Source organism: Xenopus tropicalis, chromosome 2, assembly GCF_000004195.4.
Source record: "Xenopus tropicalis strain Nigerian chromosome 2, UCB_Xtro_10.0, whole genome shotgun sequence".
Lineage (NCBI taxonomy): Eukaryota > Metazoa > Chordata > Amphibia > Anura > Pipidae > Xenopus > Xenopus tropicalis.
The window spans coordinates 37574722-37602019 of NC_030678.2; the positions used below are offsets into that span (position 1 = coordinate 37574722).

Below are 27298 nucleotides of genomic sequence, written 5' to 3' on the forward strand. Positions count from 1 at the left end.
TCCTAAAAAATCTTAAATATATTTAGACCAACCTATTAATACATATACATTAATTAATAGGCTGGCAATGTTTTGAATAATGCAGTATATTTTATAGACTGATTAATTTTTGTGTGTTATTGTATACTGTTATACAGTATATTGGTAGAGAAATAGCTTTGTTGTTGAATGAACACTTGACAACCACTTGACAACATTGAAGTAAACATTAATGATTCTAATGCATTAAGAATTATACATACATTAATTACTAAATTAATTGCTAATAATTGAAATTTAAAGATATTTATAAATATTAAAAAAGGATACATTGACAATATATTGTTAATTATGAATGTATAATTAATATAATTGGTTATACATTGTTTTAAATACCATTAATAATTAAAAGTTAATTAGTTATTAATCTTTTGCACTAGTTCTATTGGGCAAGATTTTACAAAGATTTTTATAGCTGGAAATACGAGTCACAATTTTTTTTTTTAAATTGGAAAGCATCACACTTAAGTACTACTTATATAAATGTAAAATTATTGATCCTTATCATATATATTTATATAATAAAAGCCTAGCGGTTTATAGATATTTTAGTATTACAAGGGAAAAATAAATATCAGAAGCAGGTTTAATTTGAGGTAGTTTATTAAAACCCATAAGAGATTTACTTACTGTTTGAATCATATAATCCTGATATATAATAGTAGGAAATACAACAATATACTTTTATGGATTCTCTTTTTACCTGAGAAAAAGCCAAGAGTTGTCCATGGTATAAACAGTTTCTTTGTATTTCCTTGTTTAGCTAGCCATGCACTTCATAACATCAGACCTTGACCATGAGCTGTTAAAGGTTTCATTTATAGTTTGTGAGTCTTTTATATAACAAATCATTGCACAATATGCAGTCAGCTTTCATTTTAATTCATAACAATTAGTCTCTCATGTTTAGATAAATCACAAAAACAAAGCCTGAACTCTTTGTAAACCAGAGCTTGAATAATTGTTTATCCCAATTCTTCTTTCAGAAGGAAGAAGACATAATGATCTTTGTATAATGCACCCATTGCATTATCTATTCTCAGTATCAGTAAAAAAAGTGTTCATACAGGGAAAGCGTGATTCAATTATTGTCTTTTCACATTGAATTCATCCCTATCAGTTAGCTTACCACTCTCTATAAATTGCTGAAAGAGAGAAAATTGTCAAAATTGTTTTTGTGCTTGGAAACTATATTCAAAGCAATTAAGATCTAACAAAAAATATGGAAATATTTATTGTTGCATGTAGGATAATCCTATAACTCTTGTTTATACTTTCTGTAAAAACATGGGATGTACTGTACAGTAAAGTACTTTGCATTCACCAATTGGTAAAGGAGGCTGCAGCTGACAGTCCTGTGCCTAGGGTAGTACGGCAAATAATATTATTATCTAAATATAGTAATTGTATTAATGCCAGAAAATGTGTAACCTGTATTCAAATTTTAGTATGCATCAGGATATGAAATGGCTATGTCTCCCAAAGAGTTGCAATACTCTCATTCTTTAATGCTGATATTCTATCATTTTATACCTGAGACTTCTTTAGATCATAATGCCAGGCATCCTCTCTAAAAACCATCATTTAGATGGTTGCAAGAATCTAAGCCCTTAAAACCCAAGAAAAGCAGGCATTTTATTTTTCTGCTGTCCTGTTAAGGAGAACGGATCTGATCAAAATTCTTTTGTCATTTATGTCTTGAAAATGTTATATTAGTAATTCAACATCATTGGAATGGAATATAACTATAAATACAACTATTTAAACAAAAATTTGGTGATATCTGTTGCTTATACATCTATGGGATCCTTTACCAAGAAACAATCTTTTTACTTAATTTAATATATTAAAAATATTAGGTAAGTTTAAAGGAGAAGGAAAGGTAAACATTTTTTATCAGAAAGGTCTATGTAAGTACAGCCATAAGCACTCACAGAAACGCTGCACTATCCTCTATCAAAGGATTTCTTGTCTCCATTTTTGTAAACATGTTCTTGGGTATCTGACTTCCTCTCTCAGTAAAATTCTTAATTTTCAGAGTCTGCACAGCTCTCACCTCTCCTGTCCCTCCCCCTCCCTTAGGAATGTGACTTGAGCCACCAACAGTTAGAGCTGCAAGTAGGGAGTTACATAAAATGGCAGCTGCTTAAACAAATGGAGGGACCTTTTAGAGCTCTTTACTCAGATATGGTAATGCTTTCTGCAGACTAAATATAGTGTTCTAGGTGGCAATAATATGGTGAATCTATTGGCAATAAAATGCCAAAATGACTTTCCTTCTCTTTTATGTTATCGTCATACAATACCCCAGATCCCAAACTTTTTGCATAATAGACCCTACATCTGTGGTTTTTTCGTCACCTAATATACCTTCAGTTCTAGATTTTTCTACATTTAGATGACATATTTAAATGGTTCTTCCAATAGACCACTATAATTTCATAAATTCTGAATAAAAAGAATACAAGTAATAAATTGTAAGTTTCTTTTTGAAGAAAACTGTTGTTATTTTAAAATAATTGGAGTTCTGATATTATTCAAACTTCTTTAAAAGACCAAACTAATGGCATTGGTACATTAAAAGTTCAATTGAAAGTATCTTTCTTGTCTTTGATTTCATATGAATTGCACATTTAAACAAAATTACTCTAAAGAGTAAAAACATTTGGTGGTAGAGATAAGGTTGTTATATTTAAAAAAAAAACTGTGAAAAAAAAATCCACCTACCTCTTTTTCTAACTTCTTATTTACTCTATTTTTTTAAATAACTTTGCAGTTTATCATATTTGATCATATTGATATATTTTAATAAGATTTTTGTTTTCATTTCTATGCTTACAGTTTATCAGACCTAATTTCTTCAGGTTATCCAAAGCTTACTTTATGTTGAATTATTATATCTAATTATATTGATTTGCAAATTTTTTTTGTGATTAGCCTATTCTATGTTTCTCTTACCTGAAAAATGCCATTTGGTATGTGTTTGTTCAGAACAATATCTGTTCATGTTTTAGTCACCTAAACCCATACAGAGTACATAGGGGGTAGAGTTTACTTTTCTAAACAATTATGTTATAATTATATAAGATGCTAAATAAAATAGATGTTTATAAAAAGATTTCACTTTCTATTATTTGACTTTAAATACAACCTATATTTTGATTATATAAATGATGTGAACAAGTAATTTATAATACGCACACAAACACTTTTATGTATATAAAATGTTTATAAGTTGAAGCAAAGAAATACTTTGCACACATCATTGTCAACATTCCTTTGTTGCTTGAATATTTCCCTTTGACTTGAATACATTACAGAATTAATCTTGCATATAAAATTACACACCTTTATAAATACTAATATTAGCTCTTAACAGATAATTTCTAGGACACAATGTATGGTGTAACCACTCATATAAAGGCAATAATGGAGCTTTTTAAAGATGCAATTAAGTCATAACAGGATTCTGGGAAGAAATTCCTTAAGGCTCCTAGAAAAGTCCCATTTACATGGGCTTGTCCCATTTACATGGGTTTATCCTATAGGCTAAAGCTCACCCACTGGGTTTAAAGCAGAAGCCAGGACAATAGCTGATCAGATTCCCAACTACAGACTGGTTTTGCCCTTCTTGGGGCTCATCAGTATAGTGCAGAGTTTTCTGATCAGCTTAAGTAGAGCCAGGAGTAGAGATTCACAAACAAGCTAAAGGGATTGAGGAGACCGCCTCATACGTATGCAAATAAGTCATAACAGGATTCTGGGAAGAAATTCCTTAAGGCTCCTAGAAAAGTCCCATTTACATGGGTTTATCCTATAGGCTAAAGCTCACCCACTAGGTTTAAAGCAGAAGCCAGGATAACAGCTGATCAGATTCCCAACTACAGACCGGTTTCATCCTTCTTGGGTCTCATCAGTGTAGTGCAGGGTTTTCTGATCAGCTTAAGTAGAGCCAGGAGTGGGGATTCACGAACAAGCTAAAGGGATTGAGGAGACCGCCTCATACGTATGCAAATAAGCCATAACAGGATTCTGGGAAGAAATTCCTTAAGGCTCCTAGAAAAGTCAATTTATCTTCTAACACCTACTCTTATATACACCTTTTATGGTATAAATCATTTTACACACCTTTATAAATAATATCTATTAGTGTTAACATCAAATCACATGCAAAATCACAAGGATAAGAACCTTCATAATACATGCATTTATGATGTACTGTTATAGAGATTATAATAAATTAAAATATATATATATATTTATAAATACATTGCTAACATCTAAAATTTTATGTATAGGTTTCAGTAAAACTCTAAATGATGAAGCTGCAGAAAATTATACCTTTTGGGGTATTTTTTTGAGGGGTAATTGATGCCCACTTCCCACCACTGCAATAAAAAATACAACAATGTGTTCTCTAAATTAAGAAAACTGAGTAATATGTATTAATTTCATTGTTAGCATTATGTAAATATTTGTTTCAGATCTTTGCATTATTCTTACTACTGTACATTATTCTGGTTACTACAGTTTAATGCACTTTTGCAATTTAGCGCCTATGTTAGCATATAGGCCCCAATGATTTTGTTTCATTGTTTAACTGGAGTTAGGCCTTAAATGTTTGCTTTCAGGTCTTCCAATGGATCAAGTGTCCCCCTATGTTTGTACCAAAGTAAGGGTTAGTCCAACAAAATTCTATACAGAATATGAATAGAAGAATGAGACATTATGAAAAATGAGACTTCAGCCAAAAGAATAAAAAATGATAAATATGATTATAATTAGTAGAGATTTTCAGACGCTATAGTACTGTATAGGGAATACCTACTGTAGTCACTGTATCAATATATATGTGAGGTATGTGTTACATTTTTCAAACTATTCTAAAAATAATGAAATCCCTGATGTCTGCTGATAAAACATTAATAAAAATTGCTACCCTTTAAGTTTCAGAATCCAAGACACTATTATTTTTAAAACTCCTTTATTGCATGCTTTATTTGAGAGTTGGGATTTTCACATCCACAAGCAATATATATTCACAATCCCATCTCTACTTTCTCTGTATCTGAAGGTACCTTAATTTCCCCAGGGTTTCTTGTTATTGTGCTTTAGTTATCTGGAAAAAAGATTAAAGTCAGATGCGTTTCAGGTATTGTAAACAAGGTTTAAAACCTTTGAATGTTTCAAAGACTTTAACCTGCCCAGATATGACTTTTGGGCATATGTACATCCAATATTATTTATAATGCTACAAGCAGAAATGCATCACTTTTACAGAATGTCATGTTTGTCATGCTCCGGGTTAGGTCTGCTATATGAAAAATCAAATTCAGTTTTTTTTATTTTTTGTCCAATATTTTTTTATATATAAGTTCAATTTGTTATCCATTAAAATGTAATTTACAAGGATACTAGGGGGGAGATTTGTTAAGACACGAACGCTCGGAGCGTTCCTGCGCGACTTTTTTGTACGCCCGTGTAACTTTTTCATATGCTTGCACGACTTTTTGGTACATTTGTGCAAAAAATTCGGAAAGGTTCTGCCGCTGTTTAGAATCGTTCGGTATGAAAATTTCATGACTTTCGGATCGCCAATACGATATTATCGTGACTAATACGATTTTTTCATAAGCATTTTCGTGATATTTGCGATCTTCAGAAATTATCGTATCCAATCCGAATTTTTCCTATTTGTGCTTTGAACTCGTGTTTTAATGAATTGGCCCCTAGGGGTATATTGAGAATGGTTTTTAAAAGATTTTAGTCCAAATTATGGTGTAAATATTGGTAGGAAGCAGTGCATATTTATAAAGCTCTATTGAGCTCTCTATTGAAAAATAATCTTAAACTAAAACAAATGTTAAAGAGATACTGACACCAGAAAGTAAATCTTTTTTTCACATCTATAACATTGTCTTTGCAAGAACTTAATAATTTTGCCATAAAAATATTTGCCTGATGCGTTTACATTACCTGTCTGACCCTCTGTTCCTGTATGAGGGGGCAGCCATATTTGTCTGTTAGCATTAGAAGCTATAACTGACAGGTTGGGAAGGGACAGTCAGGTTGGCAAAACAGTCAGATTTAGGAACTTCAAGTAACAATTACTTACAAAACCAAACCTGTCAGCGAAAAACCGTCAACAAGACCTATAGGTAGCTTTTTATGTATATTCATATTTTGAAAAGTAGTTTTTTCATGTCAGTATCACTTTAAAGGAGAGAAAAAAAGACAACCCTCTTATGTTTAATTATTTTATATATGCTTGATCAAATCACTTCATTCCTCAATTGGTTAACAAGACCATTTCCCCAAGTGTGCACATTCACTGCAAATTAATAACGGAAAACAGTATAGTGCCAATAACTGTGCCAAAAAGTGAAACAGTGCTATTCCATAAGTGCCAGTGCTGCCATAAAATACTTTAGCAACAGTATAAATTCATTAATAAATAAAAACTTGAAAAAATCACCTCCTGAAATCACTACCACAATTCATTCACTAAAAAATTCAGAAATTTGATTGTGTTAAATATAAAATGACTAGGGCTATTTAGGATTTAAAAAAACACACCATAAATCCCACCTTGGTGTATAGAGCAAGATTGAAAATTAGAAAATTATAGATGGTGGAGATATTCCCAAAATCTTCTACTATCTCATTTTGGCTATCTAAGCCCTGGGAATACCATAAGAAAAGACAAGGCAGGAACCTTGGAGCTGTTCGGGTTTTACCTTCCCTAAACTTGACTGAGAGAGCTAATTAACCTAATAGAACCTTAAACTCCTGGGATCTTTAAGAGAAAACAGACATTAGAGGTAGAATCAAGGGGAGCAAAACATTCTTACATAAATTGGCATACATACCAACTCCCAATCAATGTGGGCTTGGTACAAACAATGATACCCTCACTATAACTCTCTCCTGATGCGCGTTTTGCCAATGGCTTTTCCCTTTTACTAAAACAAATCGAATTGTTTATACCAAAAATAATAAAAATCCCATTGGATTTAATGGGACTTATTCAGGATTCAAGATTTTTTGTTTTCAAGAAGAGTGTAAAATACTGTATAAAAAGTAATTGTCCTCAAAATGGGTTTTAAGTTGACACCTTTTAATGCAAAAAATGTATATTTGATTATAATGTATATAAAATCATTACACAAGTTTATAAATGAGCAGAACCATACACAAACTTTTAGTATACTTTTTCTTTTTTTTAACCATACCTCTATATTACAGTATGCCTACAAAAGGTTCTATTTAAGCTTAAAAATCTCAGACCACAAATTTGTCCTAACTCTAATTATCAATTACCGACCAACCTACCAATCCTAACATGACTGGTAGGGGATATTTTCCCAGTGTACCAGTATAATGCAAAGCCTAAAATCACAGGCAAAAAGATGCCCATCATTTTCTATAGTAGCAATAAGCACAATGCATTTACTAGCTACAATTTTTAAAGCAAATATCTATTTGGTATCTGTGAGTAAGGAGATCTTGTGCACACACAAATTAAAGGTCATTAGTATATATACTATATTTTACCACTGATCAGATTTTTTTGTTTTTTTTGGTTGCTGCTTCATTGAGGATTTAAACCCCCTTCATAACAAAATGCCATTGATACACTTACATATATATACATTTCCAAATTAGTAATGCTTTAAAAAATTCTGTGTGGAACCTATGACACAAATTTTTATCATATTTTATGCACAACTATAACTTAACACTACTTGAAACTCATCTTTATTACTAAAGTACTGTACTTAATCAACTACTCCTAATAATCATTTACTCACATCAGTTCAGATTTTTTGGATAATTATCTTCCTGCTTGGGCCCGACCCCTATCCTAAAGCATTGCTCACATTCTTGGCAAGCAATTTCACAGATGCACATTGTAATTGGGATCAGACATTTATTTATTTGGAAGAAAAGTGTTATGTTGTATCAAAGAAACCAGACACACACACAGTTAAACTAAGCAAAAAACAATAAAGAAAACCCTTGACCTCTTTGGTCTCTAACTAGTCTCTTGCTAGCGCTAGTCCTGCTGTTGGAAATCCCAGTAAAAAATATTCCATTTTAAATGGAACTTGGTGCATTATCAGAGAAAATATCCCTTTTCTAGAATCTTTTCAGTTATAAACAGGTTTCCATTTTGCTACCCTCTCTATATTCTGATCATACTGAGCTATACTGGTATTTGCTTGGTGACTGCTTATTAAGTAATTATCCCCCATGTGAGGAATTAACCTTCTCAGTCCTCTTCTATAGGGATGAGCAATTTTTTCACCAGGCATGGATTCACATTTCAGCATTGACGAACTGTTTTGTGAAAGTTCCACAAAATGTTGCCACAAAAAATCACTGTCACATCAAAACATGTCATGGTCGCTTAAAAAAAGTCACACTGCACCCGTGTTTCACAACTTTTATACCATTTTGCACATTTTTCTGTAAGTTCGCAAATGTTTTAGCAAAGTGATACGGGACAGATTCGCTCATCATTACTCTTCTACATAACAGAGTAGGAAAGTTTAGCTGATCTGGAGCTTCTTACAGTAAAGGTGGCCATACACGGGCCGACTATAGCTGCCGATATCGGTCCCTTGGACCGATTCGGCAGCTAATCGGCCCGTGTATGGGGAGAGCAGAGCGGCCTGGCCGACCGATATCTGGCCTGAAATTGGCCAGATCTCGATTGGCCAGGTTAGAAAATCTGGTCGGATCGGGGACCGCATCGGCTCGTTGATGCGGTCCCCGATCCGACTGCCCCATTGCCGCCCACATAATCCGATCGTCTGGCCCCAGGGCCAAACGATCGGATTATTTTTTTTTTACCTAAATGGTCCCCGATATCGCCCACCCGTAGGTGGGGATATCGGGGGAAGATCCGCTCGCTTGGCGACATCGCCAAGCGAGCGGATCTGCTCGTGTATGGCCACCTTAAGGCTTAACACAATGGACTGTTTTGTTTTTAATCTAATTTAAATTAGTTAACTATGAAACTACCAGATTTTCTTGCCATTATTCCTTGCATGCCTGAATAAGCGTTTTCTCCTCTGTATATTTCTAGGCAGACAGACAGGACTCTGGTTAACAGGCTTAATAAAATTAAATTCTTATTTTTTTGGGTCATTTTCATGGGTATGTAAGAATGTTGTTTTTCTTTTTTTTTTATTATTATAGGGGTGGTTTTTGCTTATTGTAGACAATCTACTTTAAACTTACTAATGCCTGGACTTCTAAGAATGTTAGACATGTAAGTTGCGAGTTTTTTTGTTGTCCATTTTATATCTGTACCAACTTGCCCATTAAAACACTACATGTGCAGAATGTCATTACCAGCAATTTGATATTTTAGGAAAATTGATTTCTTGAATCACATACCTCTACTACTCTACTACGGTATTGGTGAATTTTAATGAAATGCACATATGTAGAAAAAGTAGCAATATATGTGAAAAGTAGCGTCGATTCCAGAATTTGAAATCAAAAAATTATTCAGTTGGAATGGGTTACTAGACAGAAGCAAACATTACATTAAATATTAAGGCTTAAGAAGATTGTTGTGGTATACTCTCTCTGCTATTGTAAGGGCTACAAGAGACTGAGTGTAAATCTTTATGCTATTTACCTATAAATGTTAATTGCAGTATGAGTGCTGCATGTGCAGCAAAAAATATACCTTTACTTTGTAGTATAAAAAGAAATCTAAAGTATACATTTAAATATGACCTTTAAAAATAATTACTATGGATTATGCTACCCACATTTCCCCCCCATTTGCAACAAATGTGTTTATTGGGTAAATGGCAAACTACCTTTTTGTTAGAAACAAATGCAAAATAATTGCACATAGTTGTTAAACCTGTGGTTGCAATTAAAGTTCAGGTCTGCGACTCACTAGTTACATACTGTGAGACCTATTCAACAGAAATGTTCTCATCGACATGGAATGCAACAAAATCTTGTTATGCAAGACCCTGGGTAAAAGAAAGTCACTTAACCTCCATGTACTCTCTCACTGTGTCTTTATTCTAGCTGTGCTTTACTCATTTTTCACCCCTTACTGTGCTGGCATATTAAAAATTGCTTCTTTGTTCTCTCTATAAATGTAGCACATTCTGTTTCTATCTTTATGCATTTCGGGAATTCTTTTTCAGCTGACACTATTAATGCTTCGTTGTAGTGCTTATTTTCCTATATAGAACATTCATATTATTTTATACTGACATGAGGGCTATTTCTATATTTCTATTTCTCTCTCATTCTCACTCTCTCTATATATATTTATATATAAATGATAAAATGTTTCCTTTTTGCCGTTATTTTAATTATGGCTTTGTTCTTTATGTCGTTATGCACTTGGTTATGGTATGACTACATGCTATAAAGCTTCTTGGAGACAATCCTCTCATCTGCAAGATGGTCAACAACTACTTTAAGAAAAGAAAAAATAAAGTTTTGTTTCCATGTTGAAATTCCTCTTTGCTCCCCATATACAGTGTTAATTCATGTTACTACATATTATTCACTGGGATACAGAATGCAACAACACTTTTCTGGCACTGTTCCCCTGTCCAGGATGAGGTCATCCACCATTTTTATTGCTAAAACATAGGTTTCTTGCTTATAATAGCTCACCACTCTGACCAATCAGATTATTTTATCCACAAGGAAGTCAATGGCTATTTTTTTTTTTTTTTTTTACAAAAAAGCAATCTCTTGCTTCATTTCAACCCTATTTATCTGGTCAGTGAGAATGCACCATTCCATAATAAGTGATTACTACTCAGCAATACATTTTGATAAAGGACAAAACATGTACCTTTTCAAAGGTGGTGAGCTTTAATATAAGATCTATTTACCAAAAATAACAGCTCTGCACATCTGACCAATGACAATACACCACTCTACAGCAGTGTCAGGCCAAAGGTACAGGGCACCCAATGCAAGCCCCAACCCTAATCCTCACACCAATTACTTGCTCACCTACTAGGCTGAAATCAGATTCCTGCACATACTAATCCCCTAGATAGACACGTACTTATAGAGGTACTTGTTCACTACCAACCCCCCCAACTGTTGCCTGTTGCACCCTAGACACATGTCTCTTCTGCCTAGTTCTTTTCCTGCTTCTACAGTAATGAACAAAAGAAAACATATTCCTAGGGGGTTTCTGAATCTGTCTCTATTGCTACACAGCTACACATTAGCATGGAAAAGTATACAGAGCATGTTTAAATATAATTATTGAGGGGGAAAAAGCTTGTATTTTCTCAATTGTTGACTGTATCACGTCAAGAAAGCTAAATATTTTTCCTCCATCTTAAATGTAAATAATTTGTTTACTGTTCCTTTGAAATACCTCAAAGTTTGTTTATTCCAGTTTTGTAAATTTGTTCCAATGGTCTCTCCAAAGAAAATGGGAAAACAGAATTAAAGTCACAAGAGGTCATTGTATTAGTGACATTGGATCATTGTATCTCCCAAGACGCTGCTGTCAGTTTGGAGATAATCATGAACAAAGCATTCTTTTGTGTCTTTATAAAGCTTTCCCATAGATTTTGCTAGGCACTTATTTTTGGTATTTTGTCTCCATGATTTATCTGTGAAGAAAACCATGACAACCAATTACAACACATGGAATAGGCCTTAACCTTTAAGGTTTATTTGTAAAATATATGTAAAATCACAGATGAAAGTACAATGTACTTTTTATCCTAGACAAAAAAATATGAAAGTGAAATAAAAAAATAAAATAAGAATGACCGAAAACCTTTAATACTATTAGCACTCAGATTTTTCTTGTAAATCTTGCTAAGTATCCCGTTTAATTCTAGACATTTTCAATGTTTTCCATTGTGAATCAATAAATGGTCTCTTTATTCCTATAATTTACACCCCTTTCTAGTTAATTTCATGCAATAGGAGAGTGGTTTAATTTTGACTAATTCTGCTATCCTGGCAGAATGTTGGCTTCAATTATCCTAAAGTTTTTGCAGTTTAATTCTAGCAAGACAATTAAAAGAGCTGTAATTCTACTGCCTCTGTTTGTATTGCTACTCTTTTGCTTACATCCACATATTGTGTGTGTGTCTGAATGGATGTAGTCTGTCTGTTTAGGCAAATGGAATTGTATATAAAAAATATTTTTCATTTACACTCACTTTTGAAGACATTTCACGGTGCACGAAGGAAAAAAATCAAGGGTGATACATATACCCCTTTATCCTTGCTTAATACAGGGACATTTCTAAGATAGAGCTACTGTAGTTTTATGTTTAGACCCAAGGGAATAAGCTGAGATTGATTTTGGACTTCTACAATATAAAATAGCAGCTGTATGGTTTTATTTTATTAAAACACAGACATTTTACTTGTGAACACAGGTTTTGTTCTCGCAGTTTTTTTCCTGCAATACCAGGAAAAATCTTCCCTCCTAAAACTTGCTTAATTTAAAAAAAATGCAAAAAAATGATGATGTGAATAAGAGAACATGATTGAGATGTTGACTAGTAGTTAGAAGTTTGCGGATTTTGCTAACTGCTTTCACATTCACCTGTTTGAGATTTTCATACTATTTTTTTTTTCCTATTTCTAAAATTGTTTTATTGTGTTGCCCTGTTTATAAATATCTTGTAAATTCAGTCCTAACACAATCACAAACTATCACAATCAGACCTCTTATGATAGGAGTGAAAGTAGAAAAAAAAATTGATATATATATATTGGCACACTTCAGTTCTATTGGCAAAGTTGAAACACTTTTGACCTAATAACATTTCTTTAACATTTTACTGCTTACAAAATGTTTTAAAAATTTTAAAATATAAATATGCAATTCCAATACTGACAGTTTCTATCAATACTCTTGTAAGTAATAAGCATTACTTCTTTAACACTTTATAAATAGGCCATTTAAAGGAGAACAAAGTTATTTCAGCATTTTACTGCCAATAGATTCACCACATAAGTGCCACCTAGAACAATGTATTTATTCTCAGAAAGCTTTATCATACCTGAGTAAAGAGACCTAGAAGCTTCATCTGTTTGTTTAAGATTGCAGCTGCCATTTTAGCTCAGTTTTCATGGCTTCCTGCTTCCAGCTTAGCCGTTATAGCTCAAATTACACATTCCTAAGGGTGGGGGGAGTGAATGTTATGAATTTGTATGGGAGGGGGAGAAGAGAGAACTGTGTAGACTCTGAGAGAGGCTTAAGAAAAGGAGACAAGAAATTCTGTGTTTCTTTTGATAGTGCAGAATTTCTGTGAGTGCTTATGGCTGTATTTACCAACTTTCGGATAAAGCTTACTTAGTTTTTACCTTTCTTTCTCCTTTAATAATGTCTGTATATAGATATATGTTTCTGATCTTTCTCTTTCTGCACATTGAAGTTGCTTTACATGATTAAGTAAATCCAGGTGATAGTAGGTTGTAGACTGCACATAATTTGTATTACTTCCAGTGTCTTGGAGAACAGGGATGGCTGTTGCTAAATAACAGTTTCATTTAATTACCCTTACTTGCTAGGAGAATTAGATGTGTGGATGTCTTTAAATTAAACAGGTGGTGGGCTTCAATTCATTGCTGGAATGAGCTAACCATTTCTCTCTGCTTGATAATTAAGAGGATGTTTTTTTAGTTAATTAGGTACATTCTCGCAAAGGATTAAGCTTATCTTACTTCACAGTAAGTATATGAGTGTTTCATTTATGTATTAAAAATCAAGAGCTGTTCAAGTGACAGATGTGACAATGTGAATGAATAAAAGTTTAATTTAGTGTAAACAATTCCTATGTCTCTGTCAGTAAGGGCTAAAAAAATATTCAGAATTTAGGAGATATATATATACAGGTATAGGACCCATTATCCAGAATGCTCGGGACCAAGGGTATTCCGGATAAGGGGTCTTTCCGTAATTTGGATCTCAATACCTTAAGTCTACTAAAAAATCAATAACACATTAATTAAACCCAATAGGATTGTTTTGCTTCCAATAAGGATTAGTTATTTCTTAGTTGGAATCAATTACAAGGTTCTGTTTTATTTCTACATAGAAAAAGGAAATCAGTTTTAAAATTCTGAATTATTTGCTTAAAATGGAGTCTATGGGAGACGGGCATTCCGTAATTCGGAGCTTTCTGGATAACGGGTTTCCGGATAAGGGGTCCGATACCTGTATATATATATATATATATATATATATATACACAAACACGAAAACAGTATAATGATTTATGTGTTTAAAGCACATCTAGAATATGTAGCAGTATGGGTATCCAGCACAAAAAAGGCCATTATCAAATCAGATTGACTTAAAAGAGAGGGTGACTAGTGATGAAAGAATCTGTCCATTGAAACATTTGCAAAATGGCAAAAAATTCATGAAATCATTGAAATCAGTGGGTGTTTTTTCACTATGGCATTTTTGCAGTAACCTTTTCTGTGCAGCATACATTGGAGTCTACGGACACTTTTGTGCAACTGTTTTTGCAGAAAATTCATTGGAGTCTATAGTTAAATTGGAACATATTTTCATGGTGCAACATTTTGGGGTGGTTTCATGAAAATATTTGCTGATGCCAAATCTGAAATTCTGCCGCAAATCTATGCCTGCCAAAAAAAACACTAAGAGCAAGGGCATAAGGCATGTATATCTCTCAGGCTTGCCTATGCTACACCGTGTGCCTGCCGTTAAAAATACAGTTACTGCCTGAGTGCAGGCACACAAGGGATCTGAGGTCGGCCTGAAAAACAGCTGCTTTTGTGCTCGTTGACTGACAAAAATGGGCTGATTGAAGCATATAGAGGCAGTGTGTGCCCCTGTCCTAAGGGTGACTGAATTAATATAAGGAATATAGAATCTCAGTTGGAAGTAGAACATAAGGTTGGGTTTGCTTATATTATGGAAGAGGTTTTTTACAGGGGAGTATACTCATGTATAAATATATAAGGCAACCAAACAATATACTGTCTTAAGCAACTATAAAGCTCTTCTAGACATCACTACAAATTCTATGAAAGGAAAATTCTACCATTTATTGCCATGAAAGGGAAATATTTGGCCATTTTGATAAAATAAGTTCTTGCTGAGTAAGAACATTGCTGTGGCTCAAAGAAAAGCTTTCCCAACTTAGGTCCATAAAACATGCTTTTTGATTTTGAGACATCCCTCAAACATAATTAAGTGCAACTGAAGTTCCTCAGTATTATATCTTCAACAAGGAAACACCTACAAACAGCATTATAAATACATTTATAAAAGCAGAAAAATACCTATGTAAAATATATTATATATCCTTATATACAATAGATTCTTATATACTTTACATATTCTGCAAGAAAATAAAATAGGGGAAACTATGTACAATTGTATCTATGCAACTTATTCCTCATCAGATGCTGACAACTGTGTGACTCAGAGTAATGTGAACTTTAGTTCCAGTATCAATATCATCATCCAATAAGCCACCCAACATGATCCAAAGCCACCTTATTACTGAAAGTTCTCTTTCAGCCAGAAATAATCTGCACTGATGTGCTGGTATAAAGCCAGGACAAACTTCCCATTTAGTGTACAAAATTATGATTATGATACAACAAGATATATAGTCATGTTCTTGTATAATGAACCAAGCTCTGATCCTGGTGTTCCTATTCCTTCCTCCTCTTGTTGACTCAAAGCCTGTTGCTAAAACCAGCCAGAATTACTTGGCAGATAACACCTGCCGCTATATTAACACCATCTGAGAATACTGGAAGATTTTACTTTCCATTACAGTTGATCTAGAAACAAAATAAAATGTTTCTTAAGATTGGAAATTTATATCTGACCTGTGACATTAAAAAATAAGATTTAAAAATGATTCTTTTGGAGCTACAATGGTTTTATTAACAGATTATGCTATAATTAGTTTAGAAATCTGCAGACATAATTTAGGAATTATCATTTAATTAAAAGTTTGGGGGTTTACAATATATTTTTATAGGCTTTTATCACAACCGTCTTTTTTTTAACTTGGTAAGTTCTGATTTTTTCTGTTTCAGTGCTTTTGCTAATAATTGTGCGTGAGTTTCAGCACATGATTAAATGCTTAGTTAAAATGACCTTTCTCAATATAATAAATGTGTTCTATTTTTAGTTTATTCATGGCTGTGTGAATACACACTTTATCTTGCTTCTCTTTGAGTAGTGTACTTTATACAAGGTTATGAAGGCAGATGAGCTTGTAGTGTAACTGCATCCAATCACTCCCATTGTAACCTGTCCTATTGTACATTCAATCTAGCACTAACCAATACATTTTATTTTTTTATTCCCCATTTACTGAAGAGCTTTTACTTTGTATTATTAAGCGCATCTCTCATTAATTTTCCAAGCAAGCAGTTATCTTTTTAGTTATATTTGGTTAATGGAACAATAACACCAAAAAGTGTTTATAAATAATTAAAACATAGGGGCACATTCATTAATGTACGATTTAGTCCGAATACAAAATTTTTTTATTTTTTCTAAGTTTTAGAACTGTGCATATTTTCTGCGATTTTTTTTCCTCAATTTGCGCTACAATTTGTGCGACAAAACCGTATTTGTCACAACAAGTACGAAAGTTTCGGATTCATTCAAGCTTCGGTATTGTGACTTTCCTTGGGCCGGGTTGGAGCTGCGAGTGCCATTGAGCCCTATGGGAGACTTTCCTTGGGCCAGGTTGGAGCTGCAGAGTGCCATTGAGCCCTATGTGAGGCTTTCCTTGGGCCGGGTTGGAGCTGCAGAGTGCCATTGAGCCCTATGGGAGACTTTCCTTGGGCCGGGTTGGAGCTGCAGAGTGCCATTGAGCCCTATGGGAGACTTTCCTTGGGCCGGGTTGGAGCTGCAGAGTGCCATTGAGCCCTATGGGAGGCTTTCCTTGGGCCAGGTTGGAGCTGCAGAGTGCCATTGAGCCCTATGGGAGACTTTCCTTGGGCCAGGTTGGAGCTGCAGAGTGCCATTGAGCCCTATGGGAGACTTTCCTTGGGCCGGGTTGGAGCTGCAGAGTGCCATTGAGCCCTATGGGAGACTTTCCTTGGGCCAGGTTGGAGCTGCAGAGTGCCATTGAGCCCTATGGGAGACTTTCCTTGGGCCAGGTTGGAGCTGCAGAGTGCCATTGAGCCCTATGGGAGGCTTCCAAAATCAGGCACTCAAAGTTCAAAGTCAGAAAGGTTTTCCCGCCATTTACGATCATTCGGATATGAAAATTTAGTGACTATCGGATCGCCATTTGCAAAAGATCGTTTAAATAAAAAAAATTCAGAACTTTCGTATCGTAAGTACGAAATTTTCGCATTGAAACAAAAATAATTTTCTTGACATTTGCGATCATCAGAAATGATTGGATTTCGTGATTCAGATTCGTACATTAGTGAATCTGCCCCATAGTGTACTGTTGCTCTGCACTGATAAAACTGATCTGTTCGCCTCAGAAACACTACTATAGTTTATATTAACAGGCTACTGTGTAGCAATAGAAGCAGTTAAATAGTGCTAAATGGCACAGGTTAAATCGCAGATAACATATAAGCTCTGTAGAAAACTATTATATTTTATAGAGTTTATCTGCTATGTGCCTGTGCCTTTTCTCCTTTGAATGGCTGCCCCCATGGCTACATGGAAGCTTATATATAACCTATAGTAGTGTTTCTAAAGCAAACTCACCAGTTTTACCAATGCAGGGCAATAATATATTATATTTTTATTACCAATGCAGGGCAATAGTACATTATATTTTTATTACCAATGCAGGGCAATAATACATTATATTTTTATTACTTTAAAACACTTTTTGGTGTTACTGTTCATTTCAAGCCAGTTATTTCGAAGTTCAAGAGCGTCCATCCACTTTTATATTGTTATATTGTTATACTTGAATGTGTCAAAAGCAATGACTTAATCATGGGAAAATGTACTGTAATATGTGGGACACCTCTAAAAAAAAATCTGCTTGTTTAGGCATGCATTGTTCTTTTGCCTAAGATTAACCTGCCTCTGGATTTAATACAGACTAGCTTTTGCTAGCTACACTATGCGTATTTAAGAAATGCCCTGCCAATGAATTGCAGTTTGATCCTCATTGATATCAAGTATACATGATAGTTCATAGGGTACTATTAGAATGTTACTGATAAAGTATAAGGGAAATGTATGCAATGGGCCCTATATCCAAACATGTCAACTCCACTGGATTTCCTGGAAGTTATTCAGTCACCAGAGACCACTGCCCATTTAAAAAAAATATCCCTTCAAGTTTCACTGTACACATGTGCAGAGAGCAATGTGTGATGCAAATAGAGGCCATTTTAGGTGTGTGCATGCACAGTGATGTCATTAGTGATGTCACCATAGGCCGTGTCCCGTGCTAATTAGGTCAAGCCCAATTCTTGAGATCTCCAGGCCCATGCTTTCATAGTTGATGCTTATCTGGAAAACCCTAGGACCCAAATCGAGAGAGAGAGAAATATTTTTTATGGGCTCTTAATGTAAGGAAAAACCTAAAAACTCCTTTAGCCTGCATCAAGGTTATTTTTCTTTAAACAAAAGCAGAATTCAACCTGCTTTTAAGACTAATTAAAGGGAGGATACATTTCTAACATTTCTTCTCTCAACAGCCAAACCATGTATTATGTAATGCTATCATATACAAGCACATATCTCCCATGCCTGCTACTGCCCCTTTTGGTAATTACAATATGATGCATCCCCATACAGTATGTGCAATGAATGACATAAGCTGTGCACATAAAGTATAGTCAGATGAGCATGCTGGAAAACCAAAGGATTCATTGCACCATCTGTTAAAATTATGGGAGTCCACATGCAGCTTGGGTTATGCTGTGAAAACAGATGGCACACTCTAAATAATCTCAACTGTAATCATTTTACACAGGGCCATTATAAGACTCCTGATAAATATTTTTATTGCATCAAGAAAACCGAGAATGACATTGGTCCATCACAAATTTGAAAGAGTTATGTCTGCTGTCTACTTTACAAGGAAACATAAAATAATGGCATGTCTTTTGTGCAATAAGGCTGTGTTTTGTTTCTTCTTCCCAGAAATGCACTTGCTATTTTCTTAAAGACTCATTTGAAACTGATGCTAATGAACTGATAACCTTCAACTGAGATGTAATTTCCCTTAAGGGAAGATATAGTACCACTGAGAAAAGCTTTGAAATGATATAAACGTCTGCTAGAGAAACAGCAGCACATTTTGCTACTGTAAAACATTTTGAGCTATATAGTGAGTTTGAAGGTCAGTGTAGAAGTAAATGAACTGCAGCCATAGATCTCTAAATCAACAGGGTAGCACGTGTTAAGTCACTGCTAGAACCTGTATTCTGACCTATTCCAAACTACTTGTAAGAGAAAGAGGGGGGACATTTAGTACCAAAAATTAGGAAATAAGTTATGATCCCATTTTTGCTTTTTGTTGAGAGAAATAGGAAATAAATAAGAGGTCAGTTTATGAATGTTGGGCATTTTTTACTTTTTGATAACCCATTTGAAGAGACATATATTATAAAATCTATGCACAGGGTGTCAGTGCCGTAAATTTCTCGCTTCTTGCTTGTTCAGTGGGAATAGCACCTCATGTATAAAAATTTGTATGGCCTTTGGGGCGGAGCTTAAAGGGCAAATGTTTAAAACATATTGGGGCTCATTTATCAACACCAAGATGTAGTAAGTGTTAGCAATGTTTCTGTTTTAGCCATGAAGTCTTAGGTAGAGGCTCGTGATGAGTGAATGTGTCTCGTTTTGGCAAAACGTGAATTTTTCGTCAGTCGACAAATTTTTGTGGCAGTTTCACAAACAAATTCGCCGATGGCGAAATGTGGAATTTATAACTGATAAAAAAAATTCTCTCATCGCTAGTGGAGGTAATTTTGGTTGTGTAATTGAAAGGGCTTCTTGTTCCAGATCCAGAATTTTTTTTAACGCATATACTTTGTAGTGTGATTGAAAACCATGGATTGTCTCATTATTGTCTTTAACTTAATTATGAGTGATGCTAATATACAAGATTTTAGGGGCCTCGTGTGTGGCCCCAACAATTCTGTTGAACTGGCACCCTGTACTTTATGTTAGTGCCATAGATTCTATTTTGTTTTTTGCTTGTTCTTTGGCAAAATCACCTTGTGCAGTTAAGTCCAGGGTACATTTTTAAAATGTATTGGGGCTCATTTAATAACCCTGAGCTGTAGTGTTTTTAATAAGACTTAGGTAAATGTAATTCTGGTTGTGTAATTGAAAACATTTCGTGTTCTCTTGTATGTTTTTAAACGGGGACAGTTCCAGATTTTTCTTCTATGAATGTATATATAAGGTAAAAGGTACAAGGAATTGTAGTTTTGTTTATAAAAAATATGTTTACATGGAATGTCTTTTTATTGTTTTTCTTTAATTATGAGAGTGATGCTAACATGCAAGATTCTAGCGGCCTTACATATTTCCCCAACTATTCTTAAGACTGCACTGCTCTTCCTTGAGTTTATCCCTACTAATGTGCTCTATGTCAGCAAAAATATTTCTGATTTTATTATGTTAATCATGAACTCATGCATACAGTATGTATGATCAATAATTATGCTTACTTCAAAAAAAGTAACATGTTTTGACTTTTTGAATCATTATACACAGTAACAGCAGGGGTCAAAACAAGGTTTTTTTGGAGGAAGGGATCTGTTGCTAAGATTGTTTGCCATAAGCAGTGTTTTCAATTCCCATTTTCCACTTAAACACATCACTGGTCAAAATGTCCTATGTGCTAAAAAAAAAAGCAATACCAGAGGAAGTGTTTGAAATGTCAGAGAAGAGGTACGGCAATCCTGATATGTCACATTGAAACAATTTCGAAAATGCCAGAGGATCATTGAAAGATACTTTATGTCTGAGGTTCCTCCTTTCAGACATCTGCAATGTTCTTTGGTGACAGATCCAGGGCTGTTTTGAACAATGAACAATAGATTTATTGTAAAAAGGAAATAAAAAAGCAATAAATACTTACTAATAACCTTCCAATACTGCCCTTGACCTGAAATACAGAGTTATTGCTGGAGAGGCCTTGAACTGCCTTCTGGATAAGTATTGGGTGATCATGGGGTGAGGGTCCATTATCCAGTCTTCTTCCGCAGAAGGTCAGTAGTTAATTTTGGAAATTCAGGGCAGTGTGTGACAAATATAAGTTAACTATTTAGGCAAGATGTGGAAAGAAGACGGTAAGGGCAATGTATGAACTGTGTGTAGGCATATGGAATTGCTGCAAAAAAACAAGATTCCTAACGCAGTTTGTTTTGCACCATGATTTGTTTTTAAAATTGTATTTGTATTTTGAAGTCCTGTAATTCAGGTTTCTACTTCTATTCATTCTTTCTGTAGTTTCCACAAGCATGCTCTCAGTTCAATATCAACACTGCCTTATGATTATTACACATTCATTATCCTTAAGTAAATGTTTGTCATAACCTTTTACAGAAGAACAGTACAACAAGTACAGATTACTGCTTTTTGGCCATATTAAAAATGAAATAATAAAGGGTTCAATCATTAAAGCATTTTAAATAATTTTAATATTCACAAAGGTATTTGTGCTTTTACACATGCCTTACAATATGTGTCAGTGGTCATATTCAGCCTGCTTTGATGAATTTTCTACAAGGTGCAGAGTAAAGGTGTTCAAATACAGGGGAGCCCTGTAATAAATATCTGCCTTGAGTGGATAGTAATTCCTTGATTCCCTTATCATGTTGTGCCTTACATATAAATTACTTTTAAATAATTCAGCATACAGACATACATGATCAGTACGGTGGTTATAGACCAATATACTATAGTTTTCAATCTGTTCCTTCCTCCTTAGTAGACTTATTTTATTAAAGGATTATACTAAATTGGATAACTAGTGTGCTTTCATTTTAACAATTTTAACATTTGTGGCAAATGCAATATTACACCTATACGTTTGTCCTTTAGATCTTCCTACAAGCATTGGAATCTAAACATACCAAAATTTGCCCATATTTTGCCATCAGCATAGCTTTGTAGAGCGAGAGAAAAAATGGTTGCCAAGTATTATGGGTGAAATAATAAATGACAAATGTTGCCTGCAGATTGCTTGCAATGAACCATCGATCATTTTGACATTAATTTGTGCTCATGAGTTACCTGTTCTACACTCTCATTATTGAAATCAGCAAGAAAACTGACACTGCCTTTTATTCTATTTTGGAGCTCAGGCAACGTTAATACTACTGGTATCAGTTTGGTAGTGTCCCTGGTGTATGTAAAGCAGAACAACATTTAATCATTGATAGAGGAGCCTAATCTAATAATGTCCAGCTTCTTACTTTTCTGCTTGTTTCTGCTGGTTAAAAAGGCAGTATTTTATTTCTTGCTGCTGTATTTTTCTCCATTACACAATATCCTTAGAGAGCATTGAAGAGGCTGGTCTTACTTAAAGCAATAATGTACTGTAATAACGCTACCACTTATATAGGGAGAATTTACTGTTTATTAAAGAAAATAAATGGAGTTAAATACATCTTATACTGGTGTACTGTTATCTAAATAACAGCAGTATACACTGTGAAATATATTGTAGTTTATGAAATACAAGGCTAGATCTTTATAGCATGTAACAAGCTATTGGACTGTCTTTTGCAATATTCCAGACATGATGTGGGCTTATTATTATCATATAGCCTTGGCTGGCAGTGTAGACACAGGGACCCTCAAATAATAGACTGAGTGGGTAATGGCTTTTCACTCAGTCAGGCAGCACATTGAACTATCAGAATCTGGTTGACAAAACATGTTCAACATTGTAGATGTCATTGTAGAAATCAGTTATTCAAGCTATTCTTTTCACTGGAAGTTTTGTGCTATTCCAGTTGTAGTGTCTCCACTTGTCAGTATTTCAACAACCTATCCAGTAAATTATCAACTAAAGCCAGGGTCCAATATTATAAATTTACTGGCAATGTTATTCTCCCCCAACAATCATTTCTATTATGGTTCTAATCTGCGCCAATGCAGATTCCCATTTTAAGTAGTGTTCCTAAACCTTAAAGACCTTGCCATAATTGTGTACATAAATATTCAGGGCTCTATGATAAATTGATTATTACATGCATAATTTGGCTGTATATGGGATCAGGGGAAGGTAAGCCAACCAGGCTAAAGCTTAAAGGAGAAGGAAAGGCTAGTTAAGAGTTAATCTCAAGCAGCAGGCATACCTTCAGTTGTCTCAATAGTGCCCTTAAGTCTCCCCATATTTCTCCTGTTCAGAAGATCTGAAGCCAAACAGGAAGAAAAACGCTGAGCTGTGTAAAGAAAGTTCCCATAATGCCTCGTTCCTGCACAGACACCAAGACCAAGATTTACATGCTTAGTTAGTAAGACTATGAGTCAGCTTCCTGCTGATTGACTCAGATCCACTTTCCTAAGGGGGGGAGTGAGCTCTTAGCATTCTTGAGGGAGGGGGGAGTAGGAGAGAGCAGGAAGCTGAAAGCTGCATGTCTGTGGCAGAGGAAAACAGACACAACTAATCTTTTTACAGAGAAGTCAGTGCAGCCTTTCTGTGAGTGCTTATGGCTGTATTTACATAGACCTTTCTGATAAAGCTTACTTTTTTAGTTTTAGTTTAGTTTTTACCTTTCCTTCTCCTTTAAGCAGCCACTACAACTTAAATGATGACTCTTTTGGTCCTGTATCAAACTTATAGTAAAGCGGCAAAGAGATTCATTATTGTTACATTCTGCAAAAACATATTATCCTCTTTGTAAAAGCACTTCACTGTTTTACTTTCTGAAGTGTAACATGATGCTATTATTAGTATGAAGCCTTCTATATAGGCTGAAAGAGACAGAAGAAAATGACAAATGACCACTTTAAAAAATATTATACATTCATTTGCAGTGACCATTTACTGTTGAAGCAATCCCTGTCACATGCAACTGTAGTGTTCACCGGGCATTGGCAATGTCCAGGTCCATCATAATGACAAGTGGCAACAGAAACTTGCCCTTCCTTAATGGCATTGTGCAGTTTGCTAAATGTTCTTGGCTGCCAGCCAGGTAGTCATCTATCTTTGAAAAATGTACTACTGAGACAGACTAGTGCAAAGTCTACATGTTAACCTGGTAATTGCAGAAAAACTACAAATGCAAACTGCAAGTGATTCACCAGGTTAAGTACTGACCATTGTAATAAATTGTCTAAGCAGTTAACTGGTGTTGATCCAATAGCTAAAAGCTGGAATATTAAGCAGATGAGATATATGTGGGCCTTAAACAAAAGATAGAGTGCCTATTTTATAATATTCTTAGTTCCTAAATACAAATTCATTTTAACTGAAAAAGTGACTGTATTCTCATTGAATTAAAAACAGCAGTTGATTAATTGCAATCTGCCAAACAAGATGTTATAGACTAGAGTTGTTTTTTCTGCTTCTTGGATTAAAAAAAAAAGCTATATATACAGTATACTGTATATATATATACAGGTATAGGACCCATTATCCAGAATGCTCGGGACCAAGGGTATTCCGGATAAGGGGTCTTTCCGTAATTTGGAACTCCATACCTTAAGTCTACTAAAAAATCAATAAAACATTAATTAAACCCAATAGGATTGTTTTGCATCAAATAAGAATTATTTATAACTTAGTTGGGATCAAGTACAAGGTACTGTTTTATTTCTACAGAGAAAAAGGAAATCAGTTTTAAAATTCTGAATTATTTGATTAAAATGCAGTCTATGGGAGACGGGCTTTCCGTAATTCGGAGCTTTCTGGATAACGGGTTTCCGGATAAGGGGTCCCATACCTGTATATATATATAAATAACATCAGTGTCACAAATACACCACCTTACACACATGTTGGGTAAGACACACGAGCACTTAGGGGCCTATTTATCAAAATTTTAATTTTTCATTTTTTTTTTTTTTACAATTTCATAATCAGCAGTCATATGCAAGTAAGGTTATGAGTCCTTCCATATACAAACACAAGATACACCCAATATTCTATTTGCAGGTATATTTTGTGATCAGAAATAGTTTCTGTTATACAGAGAGATTACAGAGCATTTTCTAATACTCAGGCGTGTATTTTTTTCTTACTGTGGAACTGTCATTTTTTATCTTTCTTGAAATGCCTTTTATGGTTGTAAAACCCATTTATTGGGTTTATAAAAAAACATTTTTGAACAGTGCTCCAATTTCCCACTTTATTGTTGTCTTTGTGTTTGTTTAAGCTGAAAAAATGATTTGTTTGGGATGAGACATTCTCATTTCATCATTTCAAACATCATTATATCACTGTACAATATGGGAATGATGGAATTGCTACTATATAGTACTGTACAATAAATAATAACCTACCTAACAAAATGGAAGGAACTCAATCTTCAGTCTTAAATTTATTGTTACAAATAATGATCAGGAAGATATATATACATATATATAGTTATGGATAGTTATGGATTTTTGTTAAGCCACTAGTCATGCAATAGTCTGATTTGTGGCATTTAGCTTTGCATTTTTTAAAAATAGCAGTGGAAATATGCCAGTCCAAAATATTAATAAAAGCTATTAACCGCCTACAGGCTTTGCATAATATGAGTATATTTTTATTTTGTTTTAAAATGTCATTAGACGAATCATAATTAATAAACTTGCACTTGTTAAGATCAAAAATACCCTTTATTTGCATGTAATTTAAATGATACAGATGAAGATGAACACAAGGCCTTATGGAGCTGCTAATTATTATTTCTTAAAATGATTTACAGTGTTTCTAATATGACATGCAATAACACATTAAACCCACAGAGCACTTACAAAGGACATGCATAGAAACTCAAATGATACCAAATAATTTGATATAATTCATTGTAAATACAGGCATGGAACCAGTTATCCAGAATGCTCGGGACCTGAGAGTTTTTTCTTTTTATGATAAGTCTAGTTAAAAATCATTTAAATATTAAATAAACCCAATAGGATTGTTTTGCCTCCAGTAAGGTTTAATTATATCCTAGCTGAGATCAAGTACAATGTACTGTTTCATTATTACAGAGAAGAAGGAAATAATGTGAAAGAAATTAAATTATTTGATTAAAATGGATAGGATATAGGATATAGGAGATGACCTTCTCATAAGTCAGAGCTTTCTGGATTACGGGTTTGGAACTAAGGGACCCATACCTGTACTGGATTGTTACAATATGTACAATCAAAGAATAACCATATTTACAAATTGATCAACAGTTTTTTAGAGCAAACAATTCACCTGTTTATTGAGTTGTACAACTGTATTAGGATGATAGGGGATGGATAGTAATCATTGAACCAAAAGTTTAAATGCATATATGCATGATATTGATACTTTGGATGCTTCTGTGATTGTGCAGTAAGTGCCCATCCCAACATTTGTCTTGAATTTTGTATAAATTCATGGATAAACGGAACATATGTAACTAAATATATATGTGCCAATACTGTGCCAATAACCCAAAGGCATGTATGCAAGTATCAGACCTGAGTAGTCCTTAGTGACTGACCTTAGTACTATCCTCTATATCAATCGCCTGCAAAAGGCATAAACCCCACTTAATTAATCCAATGGCTGCCCCCAAGTTTACCTGCTGTACCCCAGCCATCTCTCTCAATCAACCTACCTGCAGCAGAGTTTTTATCAAATCTAATATCTATTATCTGCCTCTCCCTGCCATCCCATTGCAGAAGGTATAATATCTATAGCATTATATCTTTGCATTTATTATACACATTGGTAAAAGGCAAAATGCCAATGACAGGATAACTGTAAATCTCCAATTGTGACCAGTAGCCAAAGTACAGGAAGTTAGTAAAAGGTTTGGATTCGTATTTTGCAGAGAAATCAACATACATTAATCATCTAATGGGAGACAGTGTTCCAGAATACATAAAGACATTTGAGCCAGTACTGCACCATGACAGAGCTTAGTAGTGAGGTATGCTTGTGTCCTCTTCCTTCCGTAGCATAAATCACTTTGATTACATCATAGTGTAGCCAGGTGTCACCTCCTGCTTGTGTGAATATACTCATGAAATGAGGCCATGGCCTGGCTCGTTTATTTATGAGGGTGACAGAGAGGGAACATGAGTAAAGGCTATTACATTTAAGAGAAAGAGTTCTCAACTGCATTTGTACAAAAAGAA

At 34.4% G+C, this 27298-nt stretch overlaps 1 protein-coding gene across 2 annotated transcripts in view; it reads left to right on the forward strand.

The window, feature by feature from the left end:
• Positions 1-27298, forward strand: part of nlgn4x (neuroligin 4 X-linked) — a 168645-nt gene that overhangs the window by 33834 nt on the left and 107513 nt on the right. The gene's annotated exons all lie outside the window — the stretch shown is intronic.